Source organism: Poecilia reticulata, chromosome 14, assembly GCF_904066995.2.
Source record: "Poecilia reticulata chromosome 14, P_reticulata-male-v2, whole genome shotgun sequence".
Classification (NCBI taxonomy): domain Eukaryota; kingdom Metazoa; phylum Chordata; class Actinopteri; order Cyprinodontiformes; family Poeciliidae; genus Poecilia; species Poecilia reticulata.
This window is the reverse complement of record NC_088843.1, coordinates 16,620,641-16,645,921: the sequence shown is the minus strand read 5'-3', so window position 1 is coordinate 16,645,921 and position 25,281 is coordinate 16,620,641. Positions and strand designations below refer to the sequence as shown.

The 25,281-nt window shown below is 39.9% G+C and overlaps 1 protein-coding gene and 1 long non-coding RNA gene across 3 annotated transcripts in view; one reads left to right on the top strand and one right to left on the bottom strand.

The window, feature by feature from the left end:
* The first annotated feature begins 2,198 nt into the window (after positions 1–2,198).
* Positions 2,199–25,281, top strand: part of camkk1a (calcium/calmodulin-dependent protein kinase kinase 1, alpha a) — a 69,968-nt gene continuing 46,885 nt past the window's right edge. Inside the window, exon 1 of one of the 2 annotated variants that reach the window (XM_008428151.3) lies at positions 2,199–3,004. The gene's annotated coding sequence lies outside the window, so the exon portion shown is untranslated. The remainder of the gene's footprint in view (positions 3,005–25,281) is intronic. The other variant, XM_008428150.3, reaches the window with a different exon arrangement.
* On the bottom strand, positions 20,774–22,394 carry LOC145554912 (uncharacterized). The gene is made up of 3 exons (XR_014090965.1): positions 21,949–22,394; positions 21,359–21,473; positions 20,774–21,264 (listed from the first exon to the last, which is right to left on the bottom strand). It is a non-coding gene; the product is annotated as an uncharacterized LOC145554912 (long non-coding RNA).

Genomic DNA, 25,281 nt, shown 5'->3' with positions numbered 1-25,281 from the left:
ATGGTCAGATAGTGGAGTTTGTGAGATTTCATCCCATGCAGCTTTCACCCAAAGTGATGATCAGAAACCAACACTTAAACTGGAAGACTGAAAAAATAAAAAACATCCAGGGAGCAGTTGGAAACATTCCAGGTACTGTGGACGATACCAGGAAAAGCAGCGCATGTTCTTCAGAGCAGCAGCTTAATTAACATGCAATTAAAGTGTTCTGAGTCGGGGATTCTCAGAACGGAGCATCTCTCAGCTTTTATTTATTTATTTTTTATTCAGGGGGTGATTCACGACAACAAAGGCCCCGCCCGGCTTGCTCTGAGAGCTTCTCCGTCGTCGTGGGATCCTCGCTCTGGTGGTTGAACAAGTGTAGGTCTGACAGGGGAAGGGCGGGTATCATTTGTTTTGTCAGTGATCCACTGCTGCTGTCACACGCCTCAGACATGCTCGGTGAACCGACGTCACACGCGGGAAGAGTTATCTCTACTAAGACAACAAGGACAAATACGGGACGCCGGATGGGAATCAATAAAGATTTCATTGTGCCTTGTCGCTGTGAGGAGCGATACAACGGTAGTTTATATTTTTTTTAGACATTGTCTACACCAGAGGTTTGCAACCCAAAAAGCCATTTTTGCTCTCAATCCAGCTGAGTAAACTGGTTTATAGCCACAAATATCACATCTTTTGAAAAAAAAAGACAACTTATATATATTTTTTTATATAGGAAATTTGTTGTTATTTTTGAAGAACTGAAATGTTACTTCTTCTGTCTTTAGGTTTTAAATAGAGGAACACAAAATGTTTGAACAAGTAAGGGTACATTTTCTTCAATGGGATGTTGATGTTTGTGGAAAATACTTTCTAATCTCATGACGAGATTAAAAAAAAAAGTCTAAAACTAAATTGTTGGTACTTTTAGTGACATTCAATAAAAGTGACATTCTTTTAGTGGAAATTCAATAAAAATCTCCCAAAATGTAAAAATATAAAAGACTGGTTAAACAGTATGCTGGTCTGAAATATTTAGGTGATTTCTTGCTGGATAAAAAAAAAGAAAAACACCAGGTGATAACTTAAACCTTAAAAGACATCCCAGACTCTACAGGCCTCAGTTGGCAGGTAAAAGGTCAAAGTTCAAGACAGGACATTTGTTGTTTTTAAAAAGGATTGTAAGATGAAAGGCTCTTCTTTTTAAAGTAGTAAAAGAAAATTACTAGCAGCATTGCTTAAGTTTTCAGAGTAGCTTCAGATGAAACCACAAAACTATCTGGTCATGATGCACTGCGCTGTGAAAACCAGTGAGAGGAAACCTCATCTGAACTGTCAGCTGCCATTGTGTTGACGGGAACGTTTCTGCAGATCAAAGTAATCTAGAGAAAAGATATGAGGCCATCTGGCTGACGGCTGGAGCTCGGTTGAAACCGGGTCATCGAAAAGGACAAAGCTCTTACACGCCGCCATGAGTTATGTGTCAAAACTATTTACAGAAACAAGCAGAAGTATTTACAACCCTCAAACATTTTGATAATTTTTGTGCTACATCCACACTTTACTCCTCCAGAGCAACCGCATATCACATATTGGTAGGCTTGCATTTTGCACATTTTGTAGTTGTTTGATGCAGGTGTAAGTTATGAACAATTTATAATGTAGGTGCTTATAATACTACAGCTCTAGACAAATCTGTTGTCGTGTCGCTGGGTAAGACACTGCATCCACCTTGCCTGCTGATTTTGGTCACCATATAATGACCTTGCTATATATTGTGGACTGTGGCTAAAATCCAGTAGCTTGCCATCGCCAGCGTGTGCATGAATGGAAATAACTGATTTCATGTAAAGCATCCGAAGCGCTATGTGAAAGTCTGATGTCATTTCATTTAATTAAAAATAAGGACAAAAATGTTTCTTTTAACTGTTACGGTCTCTGAGACCTAATTTAGGAGTAGAGTGAACAGGCCTGAAGATTTATATAGTATAAAATTTAGGTCATACCATCCCCTTTCACAAAATAGTGCATCATACTAATTGTGTACAATTATGTGTTGCTTTATCGCATAAAATACGATAAAGCAACACATTATAGTTGGGAAAAAAAACTAGGAGTAAATAGAAATGACAGTAAACGTACTGAATGAGTTGTTGAGAACCTAAACGCATTGATTAGTTAAACCCAGGTTTGTCATGACGGATCCTAATCAGCCGTGTCATGTCCAGCTGGCTCAGCAGAGCTCAGTAATTAGGCTTTGATTCTCCTGGTTCAGCAGAACTAATCAGAACTTCAATGGAATCCTGGCTTTCGGGAAATATCGCCGGTAGCTGGCCACTAGGGGCGCTGGTTGCCCTAAACCCCACGCAGTCCAGTGTCTAATGGAGGCGGCGGCGCGATATGAAAGACTGGACTTCGTGGCACGTGCGGTATTAAAGCTTATTATGAAATTCAGCGCACGTGCTTGGTTAGACGGAAACCGAGCCGCGTTACTGCTGGACGCGAATCCCTGGTGCTTCACAGCAGCGCTGGTCTTCGGGTGATTACGCTGCGCGAAGTGGGCGGATTTTAGGACCCACGGCGGGTGGATTCCTGTTCGAATAATAAAAGTTGTTGGGACCCGACGCGCGACAAAAGCAGCCGGACTGAATCAGAAAGTGCTCGTGGGCCACCCCCGCCCTCCCCGCCGGTGCTGTTCCGAACCTCTCCGCTGCGGCGGTGCAGCAGCCAGACAAGCCGAGCGCAGCGATCCCTCCGCCTGCTTCACTGATACATGTAAACAGACGCAGGGAAAGGGGGCGCGTGGGCTGTCGTGTCCGTGTTTTCCGGAAGAGAGGGTTTGAAGCATGGGACGCAGCTCCTGTCAGGAGCCGATCCTGCCGCACACCTAGAGCTCCGAAGCCCGTCGGATCATCTGCCGCCCCGCTTCAGCTGTGAGGAGAGGCGCGGAGCGGAGCATCCTAACGGGACATCCCTCCGGATCCCCTCCGGTGGAGAGCTTCCAGGATCCCGTTTGGAGGGGGTGAGTGAAACTTTTTTTCTTTTTTTTTTCTTTATTCCTGGTGCATTCGCGTTCTGCACCTTGCACGCATTTCTGGCGGGGTAATGAATGTAATGCGGTTGGCTCTCACTCACCGCACAAACCGGGAAGAGGCGGGATGCTCGGCAGTTTGTACCCGCTTTCTGCGCAGCGGAGCCCCGGAGGCTGCACCGGAACACAGCATGCACGGTGTGGATCTGTGTCATGCACCTGGTATGAAGGGATCCTGCCCTTCTTAGGGTAGCTGAATATGTGTGTGTGTGTGTGTGTGTGTGTGGCTGGCAATAAAGGTACTGCTGAAATAATTCATAGTTGTAAGCCCTGATGAGCATATTTACAGGGCCTCCTGCGTGTAAACTCTGTGGTGTGCGCTTACTGTAACAGTGTTTGTTTGTTTTTTTCTTTGAGAAATAACTGTAAGCCACAGTGGACGAGGCATTTGCATCTCACTGATGAGGCTGAAGCTTCATGTCCATCTCAACTGGGGCTCATCTAACCGGTTCTGCAGGTTTGATATATTGATAAGTTTGACAGGGCTGGAGGGTGGTGCTCAGTCATTCTGCAAAATGAGAGCAGAGCCAGACTAAAGTATAAGCAAGATAAGCTGCTGCTGCTTATGGGACCCATGTCAACAAGGGGTTTCCCCGAGGGGGTGGGGGGGGGGGGGAACCAGCTACAGACAATTATTTTTTTTGCTTCAGAGGTTTAGAAATGGCGAATTGGAATGAGTTTGACATTCCCTTTGTTTTAAAAATGTGACCTAACATTCATAAAGAACTGATAAACATAGTTGGAATCATACAGAAGACGGTGCTAATAATAGTTTAAGAATTTCCTTTACTGTATCTGTCCAAAATTAGCTACAGGCATTATTTTGGTTTGTTTACTACATGCAATCAATTTATATCCCGCACTAAAATAAATCACCTAAACTACTGTTTATCAGGCACAACAACCGCTAGACTCAATTAAGTTATTGTAAATAAAAAATAAAAAAAAAATCAATGGAGAACTTAACATTCAACATGTTTGTATTTGCAGAAATATGTTTAATTTTTCTGCATGCCTGACATCTTGAAGCAGAAGGTAATGCTGACAAAGCGATTCACCGGGGGCGTTTGAGTGGGTGGGGTGGGCTGAAGGAGGGGCAGCGTTCATGTGAGAACTTCCACTCGGTAACATGACTGACATGTAATTCATAACGCGTCTGTTCTGCTCCTCAGACCAGTGGAACCAGCAGAATGTGACACGATGCCTGCTTCTCGCACACAGAGAACCAGCTTGGCAGTGTGACAACCTCCATCCCCCGAGGCCATGCATAAAATGAGTTCAGCTGAGCCGCTCCGAGGCCGTGTTGCAACACCGCCGACGCGTTTGTGGCTGTCGGGCGTTCAGCCGCTCCACTTCCCTCTTTTGGACTCGTTAAATGCTTCAGTTTTTTTTTTTTTTTTTTATGGGTTGTGAATGTCACAGACGGCACCGAGAGACGTAACGTGAAAAGGGGTAAAAAAAAAAAAGAAGGATTTCTGGATGGGATTCTGTGAACTTTAGACGGCTTTTCCAACTGGAACAATTCGGCAGCAAGTAAAGCGGCTTTCATTTTGTCCCGCTGGCCTCGTGCACATTTGCTGAATGCTGCTGCAGAATAGTTCAATTTTGTAGAAAGAGAAGACGAAAGGGAAAAATAAGCAGACAAGAGGAAGCTGCATTGCTGAAAAAGCTGGTTATGGTCTATTGATTCTTCTTTTCCTTTTTATTATTTCTGCTGTATGTGCTGAAGGCTGTGACACGGCATCGGCTCTCTTCGCACAGCTGAAGCCGTCTTTTGAAGAAGGAAGTGTCGACACCTTCGAGATCTTTCCGCCTTTTAAGCAAATCGGCTTCGTAAACAGAAGTCGGTAGCGTCTCTTCTGATGTTTGTGCAGTGGCATTATGCAAAAGATCCTGAGCACCACGGTGTGTTGTTTTTACTTTTTCATTCCCAAAGGATCTGCTGTTCTTGGCATCTTGCATTCACACAGCACAATGCTGCCACCACCGTGTGTGACTGTGGAGATGCTGTGTTTAAAGTGATGTCTTATTTAGATTAGCTGCTTTTTCACTTGTCCTGACAGCTGTACATGCAGGGCTGGGTATTTCTCACCTGTATTATGTAAAGGTTGTAAAGGTTGGCTCCGCCCACATGAGCCTGACGCGTAAGCAGAGGGTTGGACTCTGGCCTATCATCGCCCTGTGCTGGTTGGTGTCAACTGTAGCTTTACCCTGCATGGCAGCCACCACAGGCGAGAATAGTTTTTTGGGTTTTTTTCCCCAAAGAGTTTGGTTTGTTTGACACAGTGCAGGTGAAGCAGAGGTAGGAAGACGAGCTGCCATGTACAACTGAAGTGTGCTTTCCCAGAAGCACATGCCTCCTGTATCCAAAGCAAACATTTCTGTGTTTAAAGTCTCACAATCTTCAATCTTGCATCCCTGACACCAAAGCGCAGCTGTACACTTGCTGTCGACGCTCTTGTTATTGTTGCATCTGCTGCCGTCTCTCCTCTGCCGAATCGCCCCCCCCCCCTCACTCCCCGAGTTCCTGGAAGCTCTCAGCGTGTGTTTGTGCAACTCGGCCGTTATGGAATCGTTCTGCCGTCGCAGGGTTGAAAGACACGGGTTTGGAGAATGACAGAATGGAGAGGCTCCTCCATACTTACATTTTTCATGTTGTGTTTATGATTACCGCTAAGCTTTAGCCAGTTCAGAACGCTGCAGCATCAGAAAGGATAAAAAATATTACCACTACGGGCGAGATCCACAGATAAAGAGTCTGGTGGACAATTTCTGAGCTTTAATTTAGTAGATTTTAACAATAATAGCCAAATTCAGCTTCATTTTTAAGCACTATGAGAATTAGGAACAGCATTCAAACATTTTCTTTCTAGTTTTACTGTCGAGCAGTCGGAAAATATTCAGAAATGCACCAAATACTGTAAAACAAGGTTTTGCTCATTTAAAATGCATTCATTTTCACTATGTTTAGCATCCAATATTAGTGATTACTATCTGTAAAAATTATTCTTCCTTAGGGCTGTAGCTAAAGATCAGTTTAGTAATCAACATTCTATCGATTATTGTGCCGATTGAGTAATCGGACAATAAAGGTTAGGCTCTCCAGAAACTACTTATGCTTATAAGTCATGAAAACAAACATTTCAGTAAATGAGACATTTAATAAATCTTTTGCAAATATACATTTTATTGCTTAAAATGCAGTAATGGCTTATCAAACAAACATCATATTTAAGTTTCTACTGAGAGTGATTAAATCGTTCTAACTACAACAAACACTTTTAAATTTGAAATGTTAACTTTAAGTCTCTCGACTTAGCATCAAATAAGTATAAGTATAGCATCACAAATTATTTAACTTATGCAGTCAATATGGCATTGTGCTTTTGTTTTTATTTTACACACTTGTAAATAAAGTGCCGTACAGTTGTTTTTTTTCTTTTTAAACAGATTTTTTTGGCTCTTGTGGCCTTTATTTGATAGTTAATTGACAGGAAGGTAGACAATGAGAGAAGGGGGAAGACATGCAGCAAAGGTCGCCAAGGCTGGGAATCGAACCTGCGACAGCTGCATTGAGGACTAAGGCCTCCAAATGTGGGTTGTGCTTAACCCCTGCGCCACCACAGCACACCCCATTGTTGTTGTTTTGACACAATTTACTTAGCTCAATTTAGTTTTTACTTGGCTAACTCGCTGCCAGATATCCACTACGATTAGCCAGTACATGTAACGTTAGCCACCTGTCACCGATTTAGGAAAACATATTGCTGTGTAATACTACTCCACGCCTATAGGTGGAGCCGCTGACGAGAAAGTATGACGGCATTGTTCGGTTAGTTGTACTTGCTGTGCTACGCTAAATAAATACACCAAGTTATTCAAGAACGTGTTTTGTTTTCCACACCTTTCCACTTATTTTTTTTAATGGAACATAAATAATACCTGTTGGCAACTATTGACAACTTTGATGTCAACCTTTGTTATCATGGGAAATAAATAGCTTATATTTCTTTTGGATCACAAAAGTAATTAATTGATAACAATTCTCTGAAATCACGTTCCAACGATTTCCCTTGGAGCGTGGGGATCTTCTTGGATTTTTGCTCCGTATATCACCGTCCTGCTGATCCTAACTCCTACTGGGATTATTACTGTGAAATGGGGGTAAAATCTGATAGACGAGCTCAGACCAGACTGTCCTGGATGACAGATGTCTTGTGCAATCACCTGCTGAGGCAACAGCATCGCAGCCATGGACTTAAAAAGGCTCAAACACCAGATAAAGAAGGTTGGTTCTGTTCTGGGAACGACTGTGGAACCACTGGAGATTATTATTAGGGGGGGGGGATCAAGAAAATGATGGGCAACCCTGAGTTTCCTCTTAATGAAGCAGTTATACAACTATAATTTTTGCTGTAATACTGTCCACTACTGGAGATGCCTTGAGCAAACGACTAGTTCGAGAAAATTGTACAGTGCGATTTGCAACAATGTTAAATTTAATTAAAGTAGTTTTCTAACTGAACTGAAAAGCAGAAATTGCACTCTCGCATCTCTTTGGACTTGTTCTCCATAAACTCCACAGATGACACATTGCCTGCAGTTGGTCTTTGCGTAAAATAATAATTTGTTTTATGAGGGTGTGTGTGAAAACGAGGCGGCTCGAGTTACAAAAAGCAGGCAGTAGCCATCTTCAGCCGTCTGTTTATGTTCCATGCAAACCAGTCGTACTCCATCGCTTTGTTTCCACTGAGGATCACGTGTTGCAAACTGGAGCTGCATGATTTTGTAAATTATGATAATTTAATGCAAAGTTGGCATTTTTAATGGACTTTCAATGCAACTTTTAGAGCAACTTTGCATTAAAAGTGTCATTATTTACCAAATGACACTTCATGACAACAGTCCTAAACATTCATAAAGACTCGTTCATGTTCATGACAGATGTTATGTCATGTTTATGACAGTGTCATGTCAGTCTTATGCCTTACACCCCTTCAAATAAAGTGTTACTGTTTTGCCTAATTAGTCTGGCTTTCTATCTGGGAGTTTTATCGAGAAAAAACAAACAATGACTTCCTTTTATAAGTTGAACTACTTTTAAGTAACATATCAGCAAATAAAGTTAATAAAACACTGGGCAAAGTCAATTAGTTATTATGTCAGCACGAGCACGTGAATGTATTGGCGCATTATTTGACGCAGACTGTAATGTGACAGTCTTCGTTTTCCCATTTCTCAAACACAAATGCAGACTTTTCTCAAGTCTCCACTTTGGTAGGAGTTTTAATGGATAATCAGTTTTAGTCGCGCCATTTTAACCATCCCTCCTTCGCTCCCTCATGGTTTCATTTCAGCAACCTAAATTTAATCTGACGAATTGAAGCAAAAACACGTTAAGCAATACACCTGGTTTACCTGCATTGTAAGCATTTTGACAACTTCTGCACACAGTTGCAGGAACAGATTTTCTGTTGACATTTATCTTTATTTATCTCTGTTTCTGTTCTCCAGGTGCATTCCTAAATTTGGGAATTTGCCCTTTAAATAGAGCCTCAGACTGTTTCTTGGTGACTCAGAGGCAGAAAACATGCAATGAGCTCCAATACAGGCAGCATACTTTTTTTTTAAGGTTTTGTTGGCTCTAGTGGCCTTTATTTGAAAGTAGTTTGACAGGAAGGAGGGTAATGAGAGAGGGGGAAGACGTGCGGCAAATGTCACCAGGCCGGGAATCGAACCTGCGACCACTGCCACGAGGACCAAGGCCTCAATACGTGGGTTGTGCTTTGCCCCTGCACCATCACACCACCCCAAGCAGCATACATTTATAATTTGTATCAGATTAGCCACTTCTATTGGCTACGTATTGTGCAATTTAGAAATAAGCCACCAAGTTTAAAATGAAAATTCAACAAATATTAACTAAAAGAATTTTTTTTTTTTTTTTTTTTACAGAATCCAGATTTTTGGTGCAATTAACATGTCAAAGAGGTAGGGCTGCTGTTACGCCTCAATGCTGCCTTTCATATTTCCACACCTTGATGAAAATCAAATTTTTGATGTCAGCTAGGCTTTAAGAGCATCACTCCAAGCTTCAGTTCATTGGGGTGGGAAGGTTTAGCCGGAGAACTCGGATCCACACGTGAATACATTTCCAGGTTCTCATCTTTCCACTCCGTTCCACTTACGCTTCATTTTAGCCTTGATTATTCAAAACACAACCAGCAAGGATTTAGGGGCTTCTCAGACCTCTCACTTAAACCTCATCAAGTACAGTGAAGCAACCACACACACACACACACGCGCGTGCACACTTGCACTTCTCCCCACTTTTCATTAGCATGTGTATTGGAGGTACCTGCTTGCATGATGTTCCCGCTGCACCGGTTATTTATTATCATCAGCACATGTTTAATTTCAGGGGAATATCTAAACGGTGCAGCCTGTGAGCAGAAATGTGAGCATGTTTGCTCACTGAGCCTGTAGTTTATCTTTAGTCCAGAACATTAAGAAATGATTTACTTGAATCAGGCTCTTATTTCTGGCTGCAAGTTAGTTTTGCCTTATTTCAAATGTACAAAACTAGACCTAAAGTACTTGACAGATTTTTTTTTTCTCAGTGAAGCCACTCTGACCAGCTTCTCTACCTCCATAGCATGACGCTGCCACCACCATGCCTCACCATGGGGCTGATATTATTTACAGTGATGTGCAGTGTCAGGTTTTTGCATCCGTGCCATAGAAATTGAAGTTAGATTTTATGTGACTTTCTTTCAACAAAAGCCGTCCTCGTGCCACCGGGCCACATCTACCATGTTGAGACACTGAAACGGTGGAAGAAGAAAAAGAAGCAACAGAATGCGACCCGGTCCACAGGAAACGAGGAGCACTTCTTGAACGTCTCATTCTCCTCCGGGAGCTCCAGATGCTGCTCAGCCAGATATTTGCAGAGATGTGCTGTTGTTGGATAACAGCCGAACTAACTAATGTGTGCTGTCCGAACCGTCTCCTCAGACAGCAGCTTCTCCTCTGTCACAGTTTTTCTCCCCCCTCGGGGTGTATTGGACCGCTCAAACTCTGCCTTCTCTCCACTTTTTGCACAGTGGTTCCACACCTAAACAGGATTTTCATGTTCTTCCAAAAAGGAGGATGATGTGCAGATGTAAGCCTACACACGAACAGTTGAGGAGAGCTTCTAACTTGCTTCGACCTTGGGAAACTCTTTGCTTTTTTTTAGATGAAGGAAGCAAAAATGATTAGTCACATAACTGCACAAAGGAAGTCGGATTTTTTTTTTTTTATTTTATTTTTTTTTTTCAGAAATAGACCAGCATTGACTCGCAGCAACACAATATGTGTGTTCTGCAGCTGCAGTCATCTCATCTTGGAATTGATTTATTGAAATTCTTTTTTTTTCTTTTTGGATGCTGCATGGACTTGGTCAGTTCTGCATAATTTTATTTGGCTTAAATAAATAGATTTTTTTTTTACTTATGGCTCCTGTTGTCCCATCAGAGTGAGTATTAATAATCCTCCACATCCAGGGTGGTGTTTATAGCTTAAAGTAAAATAGCTGATCGCTTAGAGAACTGATTAAAAATTCGTTCACACACTCTTTTTTTCCTTTGGGGTGAGTTGTAATAATTATGCTGCTCCATTTTCTTCCTGTACCAGCATGTTTAGATCTGAACTTGCGGTGTCAGCGAAAAAGTTTTCACACATTCCTCATCGCCATCAGTGTAATATCAATTAATAATGTTGACCTTTTTAATGAAGCATTTGTAATTTTTTTTTAAATCCGGAGTGGAATTACTCAGCAAACTCGCTGATTTTACTTTAAATAAAAAAAGTTTGGATTTATTGTAGATTTTATATAGCTTTATAAAATGTGTAAAATTTTTATACAATTTCAGATGCATGCACGTGCCTGCACTAATTTTTGATTTAATGTTCCTGACGTTAAATCTTCACATAACTTTTTGAAGCCAACAGTAGGTATTTGATAAAAAAAAAATTTAGTTTATCTATGTTTTTAACATTTTTAAGGTAAAAAAAAACACACACACATCATAGTGCAGTTGGGTTTGGGGCCTTTCAGAAGAGCTTATTGCCCAGATGAATCCATTCCTGAACCAGTTTTGATCTGTTATTTTGAATCTGTGTGCTTTTGGTGGTGCTGATGCTTTGCTCAAAGTAGGTGAAGTAACGATGGAGGATAATCTATAAATTCCTAAATTTGAACACTGATCAAGATGGTTAAAACCTGGAGACGGTTGAGTGTTGCAATGATTGCAAACACACAACCTCACTGGTTTTGGAATAAAAACTGATTTCGCACCCGACGGTCTGGTAGAACCGGTTCGATTGGGGACCAAAATTGCAATATTTGTTCCATTTTCAGCTCATGTAGTTCACGTTCACACTGCACTGTGTCAAATGAACCAAACTCTTCGAATAATCTGTTCCCCCAAGAAACAAGAACTGTTGAACGACGCAGCATGAAAACCTCTGAGGAAAGCACAGTGCAACTTCCTTCTTCGTTAAATGTTGGCAAAAATGGAGTAGCGTCAGATTTGAGCAGTTTTAAGGTTTCTTCTTTGTCTTTGGCAAAAGATCATGAGTCATTTCTCCGGCTGTTGTTTTTACCCAGAATGCCCTGCGCCATGGTGCGCTTCCTGCTTTTGGTGTAGTACCTGGTTCACTTGGCGTTCACATGTTAATTCAAACTGCCATTAATTCAAACCAGAGTCACTTCCAGTTGAACCAAAGCTAGGTGTTTAGACGGTTTGCCTTTTTTTGGTCCGCGTCAGAGTTTTCTCCCCAAACAAATTTGACACTTTTTAGGCAAAAGAACTAGAGTTTGATTAAAGCAGACTAAACGGGGCTGGTGTAAATGATCCCAAAGCAGACGGGGGGACATTTGGTCGAGTTTTAAAGAGAACAGCTTGAAGATTCATGGGAAAACTAGCAAGAAATTCAAACTTATACATCCAATTTGTGTGTTTTTTTTTTTTTATTAATTAAAGGTGGTTGTTGTGTAACTCTTCCACCCTGAGAAAAAGGGCTTATTAAAACTGCAGGACCAGAATGATGAGGGCATGTCAACTTTTCCCCTGCTCTGTACCCAGTCCAGTAAATAAGGCAGCAGTCTGGCTGTCAGCAGTAAATACTAATGTGTAGAATATCTCTGCCTCTGTGAACTAGAGCTGTAGTTGATTGTTGATTGCCTGCCATTACTTAACAGAGAAATTGTTGCTGGGCAAAGAAATCAGCTCTCATTGCTTCGAGGACAAGGATTTTATTTTTTATTTTTATCTGGGTTTTGCCAGGAAGGATCTTAAAGCTCTCTGCACTCTCTGCTCCCTCTTCAGCTTCTCTCTGCGTGGCTCGCTGTGCCGTTTCTGCAGAGGTATCCTTGCAGCAGCGCCATATAAATACCCTTCAGTGTGGATGAGCTTGCTGGCCTTTTTTTCTATTGAATTGTTGAAGGAGTGGAAAGCTGAATGTGACCGGGAGCCTGCCGACACCAGTGCTCTCCTTTTCAGACGGGAACCGTTTTCGGAGGAGCGAGGCATTCTTTAGATCCGTTACAGTTCTGGAGCTCCACCAACCTTGGCCTCAACCTTTGTCAACGTTTCTCTTTGTAGCTTTTACTATTAATGTGGTGTTTCACATCTCCGTAAGATGAAGAAGAGGACTTACAGCTCAATCTGCTTACGTTGCCCACATTTCTTGATTAAAAAGCTTGGCCTTCATCCTTCAGAGAGAAAATAACCAGAATGACGGTACTGGAAATACTGAATACTTTGCAAACATCTGTCATTAATCCTCTGAAGGGGAGAAAATGTTGTGCCCTAGATTATAAGTGGGGGGTGGGGGGGATATAAGGTTAAGTCCATGACATGTATTTTTTAGATCAACAATACATAGAGAACACATCTTCACACATCGCAGGAGGTTTGCCTGGCCATTTCCTTACACAGCTCCATTCGATTCACATTTCCCTTCACTGCTTCGTCTGGGATTCAATCCATTGAGCTCAAATGCTGAACGAGTTTCATCCTGGCCAATCAGTGAACAGAATGAGGAGTCGTAAAGACATTGATTTATTTTATTTTTCTGCGCTGTTCTAGAATTGTAGTCTGACTGCAGTTTGACAATGGCAGCAGAAGAAGATTTATTTGTTCAAAAATTCATCTTGGATGCTAATTGTTGCATCTCAATTGTCTTTTCAATGTCTTACAAACTTCCAGATGCTTTTGCTTTGTTCTCTGTTCATTTGCTATGCCGTGTTAATCTGTGCTTTTGGATTACTGTTAGGTTCAGTGAGCATTTTTTTAAGTTTAGCCTAAATGACAACAAAACTATTCAGATATTTGGACTAAAATCAGGTGAAATTTGGTTTTGAAGTTTAGTAGAAGTCGACATTTAGTTCAGATTGGCAAGAGATGACAAAATAAATGGTGCAGCACTCAAAGATCTCATCTTTCTGAGCTAGCATGTTGCTAGGATTCCTTGGCGGATCCTACTGTACAGGTCCATAAGTTCTGTCATTTATGCTAGTTAATATTTGAACTATTTCTACTAGGTTTTTGACACGTTCTTTTACTCTATTAAACATACAAGAGGCATCTTGTTGGGTTTTTAAGGCTTTGCTTTGGATGAAGTCGTAGCTTATGGTTAGGTTACATCCAACTCTGATCTTCGTGTCTTCATGAGGGCATTTTGTGACCTAGATGCTAAAATCACTCACTGGATTAAACTAAAACAAAAAAACAAATTGTAGTAAACCTGAGGATGAGACAAAAGGGCTGAACAAACCAGGAAAAGCTGGATTTACAGTCTCTGAACTCATCTGAGCGCTTTCTGGAGCTGCTTACTCTGCTTCAGGATAAACTAAAAAAAAAAAAAAAAACATCAACAATTTGTTCTCAATTTAATGAGCATGTGGAAGTTGACTCAAACCTTTTTGCTTCATGCAGCAGCAGTGGAAGCGCAGGATCAGGGGACAAACAAGCACAGCTTTCTTTAGAGATTGCCATTATTTAGATGAGTCATCAAAGGACCAGTGGGCTAAACATTCCTCTCTCTGATACCAGCAGTCGACCCACAGCGATGCCTCTCTACTCCTTTGTCTGTGACCTTTTTCTCAAACAAAGAGCCCCGCCACATATCCAATTTGTTTTGTTTTTTTTCCCGAAGAGCGTCTTCTGGTTTTTTAAACCGCCAGAGTTGCATTCAGGAACCTGTTTTACAGAGATGAGGATAAAAAACAATTTGCCTTGCTTGTCCGAAATTCTGCGAGTAAGACCGATGAGTTAGTTTGGGGATTCACGGAGGAGAAGTTGAGGACGCAGCTAGTTTTTAGTTGTCAAGAAGCAGCGATAATTACTTCTGCCGAACAACTAGAACCAAACCAAATCAGCAGATCAAAAAAGCCACATCAATCACGCTGCTAATTAGGTTAATTAAAACATTGTTTACAGTCAGAAGCTGCAAATGGGTGTGCTGTAATGAGAGCCTTCGATATTAAGATCTCACAGTAGTTATTGATGGATGAAAGTCTGTCTTACAACATGAGTTATGGCTGAAGAGAAGAACTAAAAGTTTCTCTAGAGGCACAAAACTTTATCAAGCTTTACGAATGCCTGTTATGTACACTTTGGTTGTTTTTATGGTTAAATTAACTTCAACTTTAATCTATTTTAGGCCCAGAGCATCAGGGTTTTACAAGAAGAGGAGGAATACATTTTGAATTGAACATTTTAGGGATGCAGCAATATAAACATTTAAACCGATATCGATATGCGATAGCGGTTGTTGTTAATATTGGCCTGATTTCACTTATCAGACCAAAACCAATTTGTAAATTTTTTTTATTGACTAATTTAATAATTGGATGGCAAATGGTGCTTAATATGATATTTTTTAAATGTATAATTTGAATTAGGTGAAGCTGAAACAGGCACTAGAGAAGTTCAGGATTTTTACAGACAAAAGATATTTTTCATCTTAAAGTCAAAATGTGTTTTTTTTTGTACAGTCTGACTTAATAACTGCTCTGAATGTTGTTGTTCTTTCAGGAAACAATTAACAGATTACCAAATTAGTTGACGATTATTTAAATAATTGATTAATCACGATTGTAAGGTAGTTTAGGCTCAAAGATCAGAGGTGAGCAGAAAATCAGGACCAGCCACCGCTTCAGTTTCTTCCAATTACTTTTTTTATTCAGTCTTTAATCGGACTTCTCTCCCAGCATTCAAAAGCTCACTGTTTTTATACAAAATTGGCGCCACACCTGTGCTTGATTGGACACAGCCACCAAGGAACAGGTAAAAAACATTTAAACGGAGAAACACAAAAAACTACAAATCAATTTACAAACTCCTACATAATGAAGTTATCTGCAAAATAAATTACATAATACAAGATAACTCAAAAGGTTATTTTTAAAAGGAAAACAAACAAACAATACACAAAAGAAAAACCCTCTAATTGGTAGAACCCAATAAGGTAATCACTGACATTATCCAGCCATTTAACCAGGAAGTACTGGGCCGGCCTCTCCCATACTCCTGCAGATCTACAAGGACAAATGATGGTGAGTACAAAGAAAAGTAAATACAACTTGAAACAAATTCAACCCATAATCCAGAAATTATAACTTTAACCTAAACAGATAGATCTTGCAACATAATGCCAACACAAACAAACCCGGGATAGTAAGTGAAGCAAAATGGCAATGTTTGAATTAATTATTATAACCAAATATAAAAATAAGTGAATGAGAAAGAATAAGTGAACACAAACTGAACCACTTTGTCACAACGATTAATCAGATGAATCGTTTCTATATAAAACAGACTAAGGGAAGAGGAAACGTCTTTCAGAACAGTGTACAGGTTTATTCTGATCATTTCAGAATGAAATGTTTATGCCAGCTCATTAAAATATATCACTATTACTCCTATGCCAACCTTTCTACACCTTTAAAACTGGTTTTTACCCTGTATGCATACCGAATCTGTTATGGCCGTGCTCAGGTTTTTTTTTTTTTTTTCTTATTCCTAGATTAAAAGATAGTGAGAGCTGAATCGGTTCGCCGGCTACACAGTCATGGCTCCCCAGGCACTTTATCAGTCGGTTAGACCTCAGAAACATTCAGCCAGCAGCAGCAGCCGCCATGCATCAGGACTTTCCTGGTAGCCCGCAGGTTTGTGCAAGTGATGAGACCGCATAGAGATCAATTGGATGTTCTTCCTCTCTGAAGGATTTAGAGTATTACTCCCAAGGGGAGAGATAAATGGCTTCTCATTTTCCGCAGCAGCAGATTAATCCTCTGCAGGTTCACAGCGGAGCATCCAAGGTATTTACATTCAGGTGTCTCAGGCTCCTGGGGGAGAATTTTAATGGTCAAATAAAGATGAAAAATATTATGTTTCTCCGAATTAAAAAAAAAATGCAGTCCCCCACCTCACACACACCAGCACTAGGTGGTTCTAAAAATAGACGGCCGACTACACAGCCAAAGGAGTACCACGGTTTAAAAATCGAGTTACTCTTTGGTTTTCGTGTCAGGAGGCGGAGGGTGCAAGACGACGTGAAGCAGATCCCTCTGCGTCAGAAAGGAAGCTCGTCAGAAGACATTTCTTAGACGAAAGGGAGGCCAGCCATGCCGGACACTGCAGGCTCATTGTCAGCGCGAGCAGAGGAGAAATAATTGGCTCATCCAACTTGCCAGTTTGCACTCGTACATCCTGTGTAATCCCGGGCTTATTATCGCCTGAGGCAGCCAGGCTCAGAGAGGGTGGCCCTGGATTTGGTTGGGATTGTTGTCCCAGACTATTTCCGCTTCAGTCAGATCGATTACAGCTTGTGGACTTGGTGCGCGTCGTCTCGCCTGCCGAGCAGCAATGGCTGCTTTTGTCCAACGCACCGGTTGGATTGGATGCACCGGCCTGGTGGTTAACAGATCCAGCTGTGTTTCATAGTGTTAGCAGCTAATCCTGCTGATTGAATTAAAGTGTTCAGGGGATTAGTATGTGACAGGTTAACTCAATAGAAAGTGTCTTGTTTTTTTTACGTAGTGCTGACTCACCAAAGCTGTCAAGACTGAATCACATCCACGACTTCCTTAAATGACATGCAGTTTCTCTCTTTTGTCTCCTAGCAATACAATTTTTATTTACTTTATTTAATCTCAAAGCACTCCACAACACAAGTGGGTTCTGCATTTAATTAAAGGGGCGATGTTTTGTTTTCCAGTCTCATGATATCATTTTATTTCCAACAAAGTAACTTTTACAAAATGCTGTATATATCAAAAATGACTTAAAGAAATTTGACTTTGCAATTTAATGCCTTGAAATTGGGCCTCTGTCTCTTTAAGAAGCTCCTGCTGTTTTTTTGACACTCTGCCATCACAACATTCCTCTATCAATGATGATCTATGATGCATTGAAAGTCATGTTATCATCATCATTATTTTATTTTATTCTGTTAAATTACCATTATTTTGGTAATTTAAAGGACCTAGTGATCAGACCAAACAGACGGTGAAAGAAGTTTTTTTCTCGTTGTATGTAAGCTTCTGGTTTCGACTGTAAGCCACTTTGATTCCTCTCTGTGTTCCACCATCACTGCTCCAAAAAGAGTCCAGATGAGCTTTGCAGTGAGTGATCGCTGTGCTCTCGTAACGTCTGGGCTGCTGGTCTGGTGAGCCGTTCTGGATCCCGATGTGTCATTTTGCTTCTGTTGTCGCCACTAAAAATAAATTGGCTTTGACACAAAATAAACAATCGCATTCCAAAGACGACAGGAGAGAGAGAGAGCAAAAGAGCCTGTTGCTCAGAGTGTGATGGATTATGGGTTCTTTGACTTAAGCTGCTGCACACTGTTGCTCCATATGGATGAGGCTCACCCAGTCAACAGTGACGTAACATAATTGCAACCAACCAGGAGAAACACTGGGAAAACCTCGTCCTAGTGTGAATGTCTTGGGCAATCCTTTTGAAATCCCAGAAAAAATTAAGAATTTGTACAAATGTGTGGGGATGTGTGTGTGTACATGCAGAGGAGCTATGCAAATCCTCATTTTAGTTTTGCTGCATCATCCATCAAGAGCAGCAAGTGAGCGTTTCCTCTGGCTCGTCCGCTCTTTGTATTCTAGCACTTTGTTTTCCCCCTGAATACTTAATGTGACCTATCCTTCACTTGAGTGAGATGAAATGTGACAGGACCCCGTCAACCTGAGGGAACGGGGAGGACGTAGCTTCAGGCAGGGAAAACTCTTTATTCTAGGAGCCAATTTCTGCATAACAACAACCTTAAAAGACAACATTTGATGGCTGGAGCTGGATGTGGCCTTTGCCGAATATTGCACCACCTTGGAAAAAAGATTTTCACACTTCAATATAGATTAGGGATTCAATGTGACTCCTCTAAAGCATAGTAGACTTTTACTTTTTTTTTTTTTTTTGGCATTTCACAGTGTACTGTTCAGTCTAGCAACTAGAAATGGAAAAAACATGGCACAGCTGCAAGCCTGTCGAGACGTGGTTGTACACCTCAACTGACGGGATGGACCTTTACACAGGGGTGGCAAGTGGAAAGCAATTTGTAAGCCAATCAGAAGCCATCAAATATGTTTTGGCCCTTTTTTACTACACTAAGCAGCACGTCTCGACTTGGCTCAACTGTACTTTCCATTATAACTGAGGAACTGCTGTATTGGGTCGGGTCGTCAAGAAGTGGATGATCCCAGAGTCTGAAAAGTAGTACGGTGTGATCTGTGCGCGGCATGAAAACAATGCAACATTGACGGCATGGAAGCTAATGTTGAACATTCTGCTCCGTCTGTGGCTTTTTTTTGTCAGAACTAATCCCCGTTGTGAGCTTTTACAATGGGGGTCGGATGATTGTAAAAGTTCCTTCTCTGTTGTCAAGTCTTACTCTGCCTGGTTTGGTTCTAGTCAAGTTGGGTGTCTCCATTGGCAGTCTGTTTTAGAGGTTGCAAGTGCGCAAAAGCTGTGGTCCACGCTCCCATGTCATTTTGCAGGTGTACCGCCAGTTTCTCCAAAATCCATGTGCCAGTCAAAGAATGCAGTCTGCTGCCAATCAAATCGCTTGTGTGTCGTACATGACTTGGTCTGCGTTACCCCTGAGATGATTACAAAAAACGTTGAGAACCGCTCAGGATGTGTGGACAGAGTTGACTCTGGCCATGGAGAAAAGGTTTAAAGGAGTCGTTCTTGTGACCCAACCGTTGATTCCACCCGTTAGCCATTGACTGACGGTCTTCTGACGTCTTGTTTTCAGCCAATGCCGTCTCGGCACGCTTGGAACCACAGCGGAAAAGGTTCTAAAACAGGAGCTGGTTCCATGTAGTCGTTACTAGCGGAAATCCCTTAGAACAGAGTAGGCCCGCACTGAGCAAGCGCTGGTGGAAAAGGGCCACTAGAGGGTGCTCTAGTTAGATGAGATACAAATCTGAACGCTTTACAAAACGTAAAACAATTTACGTCCACATGAACACTCCATACCCACTGTGACACAAAACAGTGATGGACTTCAGACTGGGCCAGAGGTTCACCTTCCAGCAAAACAACCATAACCTAAATCTAAAGGAAATTCTGTGGCATTACCACATAATGTTATGTTAATAAATGCTCTCCATTCAGCCTGACTTGAGCGCGAGCTATTTTCACTTACAATATATTTAAAAAGAATCATGTATTACTACCTTTTGTACCTGTTACCTTCCGCTGCACAATGATGTCTTGCTTCGTGTTTTTCTCTCAAAATACACTGAGCTTTGTAATTGGAATATGACAAAATGAGAAAAAGTGGTATGAAAGTCTTTGCAAGGAACCGGTGTGTCGGTAGTCTGCAATAGCCTGCAGCAGCAGTGTGTTGACTTCAGTGAAATCTTATTCCCTGATTATGCTTTGATGTAACTGCATGCACTGCAAAAAGTCCCCTTTCAAAAACAAGAAAAAAAAGTACAAAAATAAGGTACAATTTTCTTAAAATAAGAAAAATTATCTGCCAACAGAACAAGAAAATTTATCTTGTCAAGATTTTCTAAAACAAGAAAAAATATCTAACCAAGATAAACCTACAATATCTTAAAATTAGTGTATTTTTACTTAAAACAAGCCAATTTTACTTATACGAGTAAGATATATTATCTTATTTTAAGAAAAATTATCTCAAGTAAAGAAAATGTTACTCGACACTGAATTTCTTGAAATAGCGTAAAATTTTCTTATTTGAAGAAAAATGTTCTATGTATTAAGAAAATAAATCTCATATATTCTATTTATATTAGTAAAATTGGCTTGTTTTAAGTAAAAATACACTAATTTTAAGATATTGTAGGTTTATCTTGGTCAGATATTTTTTCTTGTTTTAGAAAATCTTGACGAGATAAATTTCTTGTTCTGTTGGCAGATAATTTTTCTTATTTTAAGAAAATTATACCCTATTTTTGTACTTCTTTTTCTTGTTTTGAAAGGGGACTTTTTGCAGTGATATACCTAAATCTAATTTATTTTTATTGTTGCATAGGATTAAAATATATATTTTGTCACAGCTTTACTCAAGGTTCTTATGCTAAGACAAAAATCCAAAAATTGATCCTGTGAATACTGGAACAAGAGATGTTATTGGCTTGCTGAAATGAAGACATGAGTTCAATTACTTTTAACATATTTATTACGTTTAAGTTTCACATAAGCACAATAAAACATGACTACTGGTCAGAATAAAGTCTGGATGGGCATCTGATTCTGAAACAATCCTGTAAAATGACAGAACAATGAAGATCTGACACATCTGCCGCACTCATAAGATGCCCTAAGAGTCAAGCAAACCAAATTGTCCAAAGCAAAAAAAATCTTGGGATTAGATGTCAACAATAGGAGCTTCCTCCGCAATGAACTTCTTCCAATAAGCCATAGCCTTTTATATGTGGAAGTCTTGCCTCAGTTACGGACGGCGTTCTCAAGACGTCTGTCAGCAGCACAGAGAGGAGTGGCCCCACACACGGATGCTGAAAAGTGTAGTAGCTATGATGTCCTCCTTTCAGAAGATCAGGGAAGGCATGGTTCCAATGGCCAGTAGAAAGTTGGTTTCATGATCACCGCAGAGCTGAAAAGTGGTCTTGTTTGAAGTTGTTGGGTCATCTGCTAATTGGAGCACAGACAGAAAAACAATCACAAAACAAACCACGTTTTAGGGACTAATCAGTGTAATGATGAATCAGTATCATAAATTTCTTACCTTGAGAATGTGAAGGACACCGTCACTTGCAATTCCCAAAGTTTCTTGTAGATGGTGCAATACGTGATTGACGATGTGTCTGGCATAGGCTTCACTATGGCAACAGTTTGGTTTACTTGAAAAATAAAACAAGTCTTATTTTAGTTCATGTGCTCCATTACAATATTACATGAATTCAACATGGCAAGAAAGTTATTTTAATTAAATCAAACAAGGACTACTTAAATTCACTAATTAAAAATAGTGTTTAAAATATCCTGGTAACAGTGTGGAATATCTAACCTTGTAAACTCATTGCATTTAAGTTTTTTAATTACAGCACATAAAACACCCTCAGTTAGTGAAATACTAGGCGGAATTGCCCTTTAACCATTTCCCGAATGAGAAGCCACCTTAGCTGTGTTAAAAAACGGAAGCTACTAAGAACTCGTGTCGATATTATTTTAAGCCACATCTATTGTGGTTAATGACTGTTCAAAGCTCATATTTACAAGAGCGGCTCTTTAACCGCGGATGAAAATTGGCATTTCACGACATGCTAACTAGCTTCAGTTAGCTTATCTTAGAAAGACAGACAACTTTAAACTTACCTCTGAGTACAGCAGCTATAGGGTCTATACACGTAAAAAAGTCCTCCATCTTCATCCATGTCCAACCGAGATTAGAAAATTGGCCAAAAGAAAATCTTATAAAAGTACAGTAGATAAAAGCTTAGTTAGGCTGTTGCAACTGAATCAACCGTTAATCAGGGCAGTTAAATGATCTCTGGCGTTGCCGTTAGTGATGTGCGGATTGATACTGAAATATCGATTCTTTCGATACCAGAACTTAATTCTTTAAAATCTATTTTCAGATCCAAGGATCAATACTTTCAACACTTTAGTAATTTGAGATAATGTAGATTAACAAGAGCAAGTTAGAAAGTAACAAAATTATTGAGATCTTGCCTAAATGAAACGTTGTTAATGGGAACTACTTTTTCTTCCGCTTGGTAAGTATGTAATGTGTAAGGACGTAATGCCCAAGCGCAGCGTGCTGCTGACTCTCACTCACTCAGAAATGGACATGTTGACAGATTATAAAAGTGACACGGATGTATTTCAGCTGTCATTTTATAGTAGTTTTAATAATTAAACAATGATGTACACTGCTAAAAAAAAATAAAGGGAACACTTAAGTGAACACTTAAGTGTTCCCTTTATTTTTTGAGCAGTCTATTTAGTAGGGTTATTACTTTACTAATTTTCTTTTTTTAGTTTGCAACTCCATTTTCACATGTTTTGTATATTTCTGCTGAGTTAAAATAGCTTATAGTAAACGAGATTGTTGTCTCAATGTACTTCTGAGTTTAAAATGAGTGCATCAGAGTACATTGTGTTCTTTTTATGAAGCCAAGATATGGATTACATTTATTTTTTATTTAATTAAGAAACAAACTAACTGTCTTTGCACAAAGTATGGGATCTGTATTGCCAATACCAGCTTAAATTTTACTCGGTATTGGATCGGAAAGAAAATCTGTTGTATCGAACATTAATACTATCTCACTGCCATTTTGGGCGCTTTCCCATTTGGATTGTATGATGTCATAAAAGGGGTTACAAACATGATGAATAAAATATTGTTCAAACTAATATTAGTAACTTATATTTCAAATTCTTACTTTATAAACCAAAAGTTAAAATATTTATCATGACATTGAGCTAATCAATATTGTTGATTCTAATCTCATTGTGTGGAAAACCAGCCATTTCAAATCACACATCAATAGAAATTTCATGACATGTCAATAAGAGGTCCCACATCTTGCATCAAGAAGATCAGATTAAGGTCCACAGCAGACGGAAACATGCCAAGAATTATCTTGATATATAAACTGATATAGTCTCTGAAATTGTTGTGTTAAATGTCAACCGTTTAAATATTAAATTATAATTTCCAGTACACTCTGCCAACTTATACAAGAGTATAAGTTCATGGGGTTTTTTATTTTTCATTGACAACAACACAAAGGATTCCATTTGGACATAGTCTGTTTTAATTATCTGAAGACATTTCATTAAGTATGTGATTTCGCTTTCTGTGCTTGAAATAAGAAATTTTTACTTATATAAAATAAGTTCTAGACTTGAAGTTTGATAGGTAAATATTGATATTCTAGATTCTAGCACATATTTACTCATAATAAGTAATATTTTCTTAATATTAAGCTTTTATATCTTACTGAGATAATTAAGTACAAAAACACTTAAAATAAGAAAAATATTCTAACATAAATCCCTCTTGGTGAGAAAAATTATCTTGTTAGAAAGAAAACAAGAAAAATCTCCTTAATTTAAGATATTTAATCTTACTAAGATTTCAGTTTTTGCAGTGTGAATACCTCTATCACTCAGTGAACACCGGCAATATTGGATGCTGAGCAATAAACGTCTGTAGTCGTAGAGTCGATGAAAATGATGCGTTGTACCTGCGGGTTTGTGATGTTTCTGTCAGTAACTGATGGATCTATGAGTTTGCCGTGGTTTGGTAATTTGGTAAATGTTCAAATAAACTTGATTTGATGTTATTGCTCTTCAATTAAATGTTTGGTTTTTGCCGCAATTCATTTTCTGACCATCTTTTTAACCCCATTTGCTTTTGTTCTGTGAATACTGCATGCAGCAGCCGGGTATGTGTGTTGTTAGAGTCCGATACAATGACTTTCCAGGCTTAAATATTGAAGCCAGTGCAAACGGGGCACCAGGGAGTAACGTGCATAGCAATCAAGCTCCCTGACGTGTGCAAGCATCTTCACATGGGAGGGACTGTAAATGTTTATCGTTTAGCTCAATCTCTAAAGCCCCAAAACCCGATCAAAGCTCAGCGATTCAGAGGGCATTTTCAACTTTAAGGGAAAATGTTTTGCATTTAATTTCTCTTGCTCGATTGCAAGTTACTGGACTTGAGTGCAGATGAATTGATGATTCTCACTGGGATGTCGTGTCCTCTGAAGCACAGAGAAGCATATTTTCAGTGCCTGTTTATGTAAACCGCCGTCTTTAAGACAGACTTTGTAGCTTTACGTCACCTGACTCACTTTATTGCATAGTAATCTCTTCGGTTGTAAAACCTGTAGGAAGCAAATCTTACTATATTTATCTGGCTGTCCTTGTGTCCTTTAATGATTAGTTGTTACGTTCACTGTTGTACCAGTTGCTATTGGAAATTATATGTGAAAGAAAACAGTCCAGCAGCAAATCAACTTATAAAGCTGTTTTTCCAGATGGACTGATGCCTTTAGCCTTTTTCTCATAAGAATACACCAATGAACTGAACGTAGAAGTTCCTAAAAGAGCCTTTCTCAAACTCAGGGAGAGTTTGAGAAAAATCTAACTAACATCAAGTCAATTTAGCTCCAACCTGAACAAAGGTAGAATTTGGTGTTTACCTTTGCATTAACAAACATGGAGTTGTTCGACGATCGAAACATCACGAGTGTCCCATTTACAGAAATATTGTCTAGGGGTCTGGCAGGCCGGTCTGCCCGTTTGTGCCAAGCGACAGAACTGAACGTTTCCAGTGGCTATTTTGTTGTATAATCTGTCAATCCTGATGTTGGCTATGCCTGCTTGTACTACTTTGATCATTGAGAAAAGTTCAACTAATGCCCAGACAGTTCTATACCCTTCCACGTATTTAAGTAGTTGAACATCCGTCCATTCATTGTCTAGACCTGCTTATCCTTGTTTGGACATCTGGTGCCATTATTGGGCAAGAAGTCACCAATCCATTACAGAATTGTAGAGCATAAAATCAAACTAATTTCAGAAATTGAAAAATAATATTTTACTGCTGTCTGAATTGAAAATATCACATTTTTATTAATTTTGCCTGATTGAAGCGCACCAAAAGTTGAGTTTTGTGGACCACGACGCTCCTAA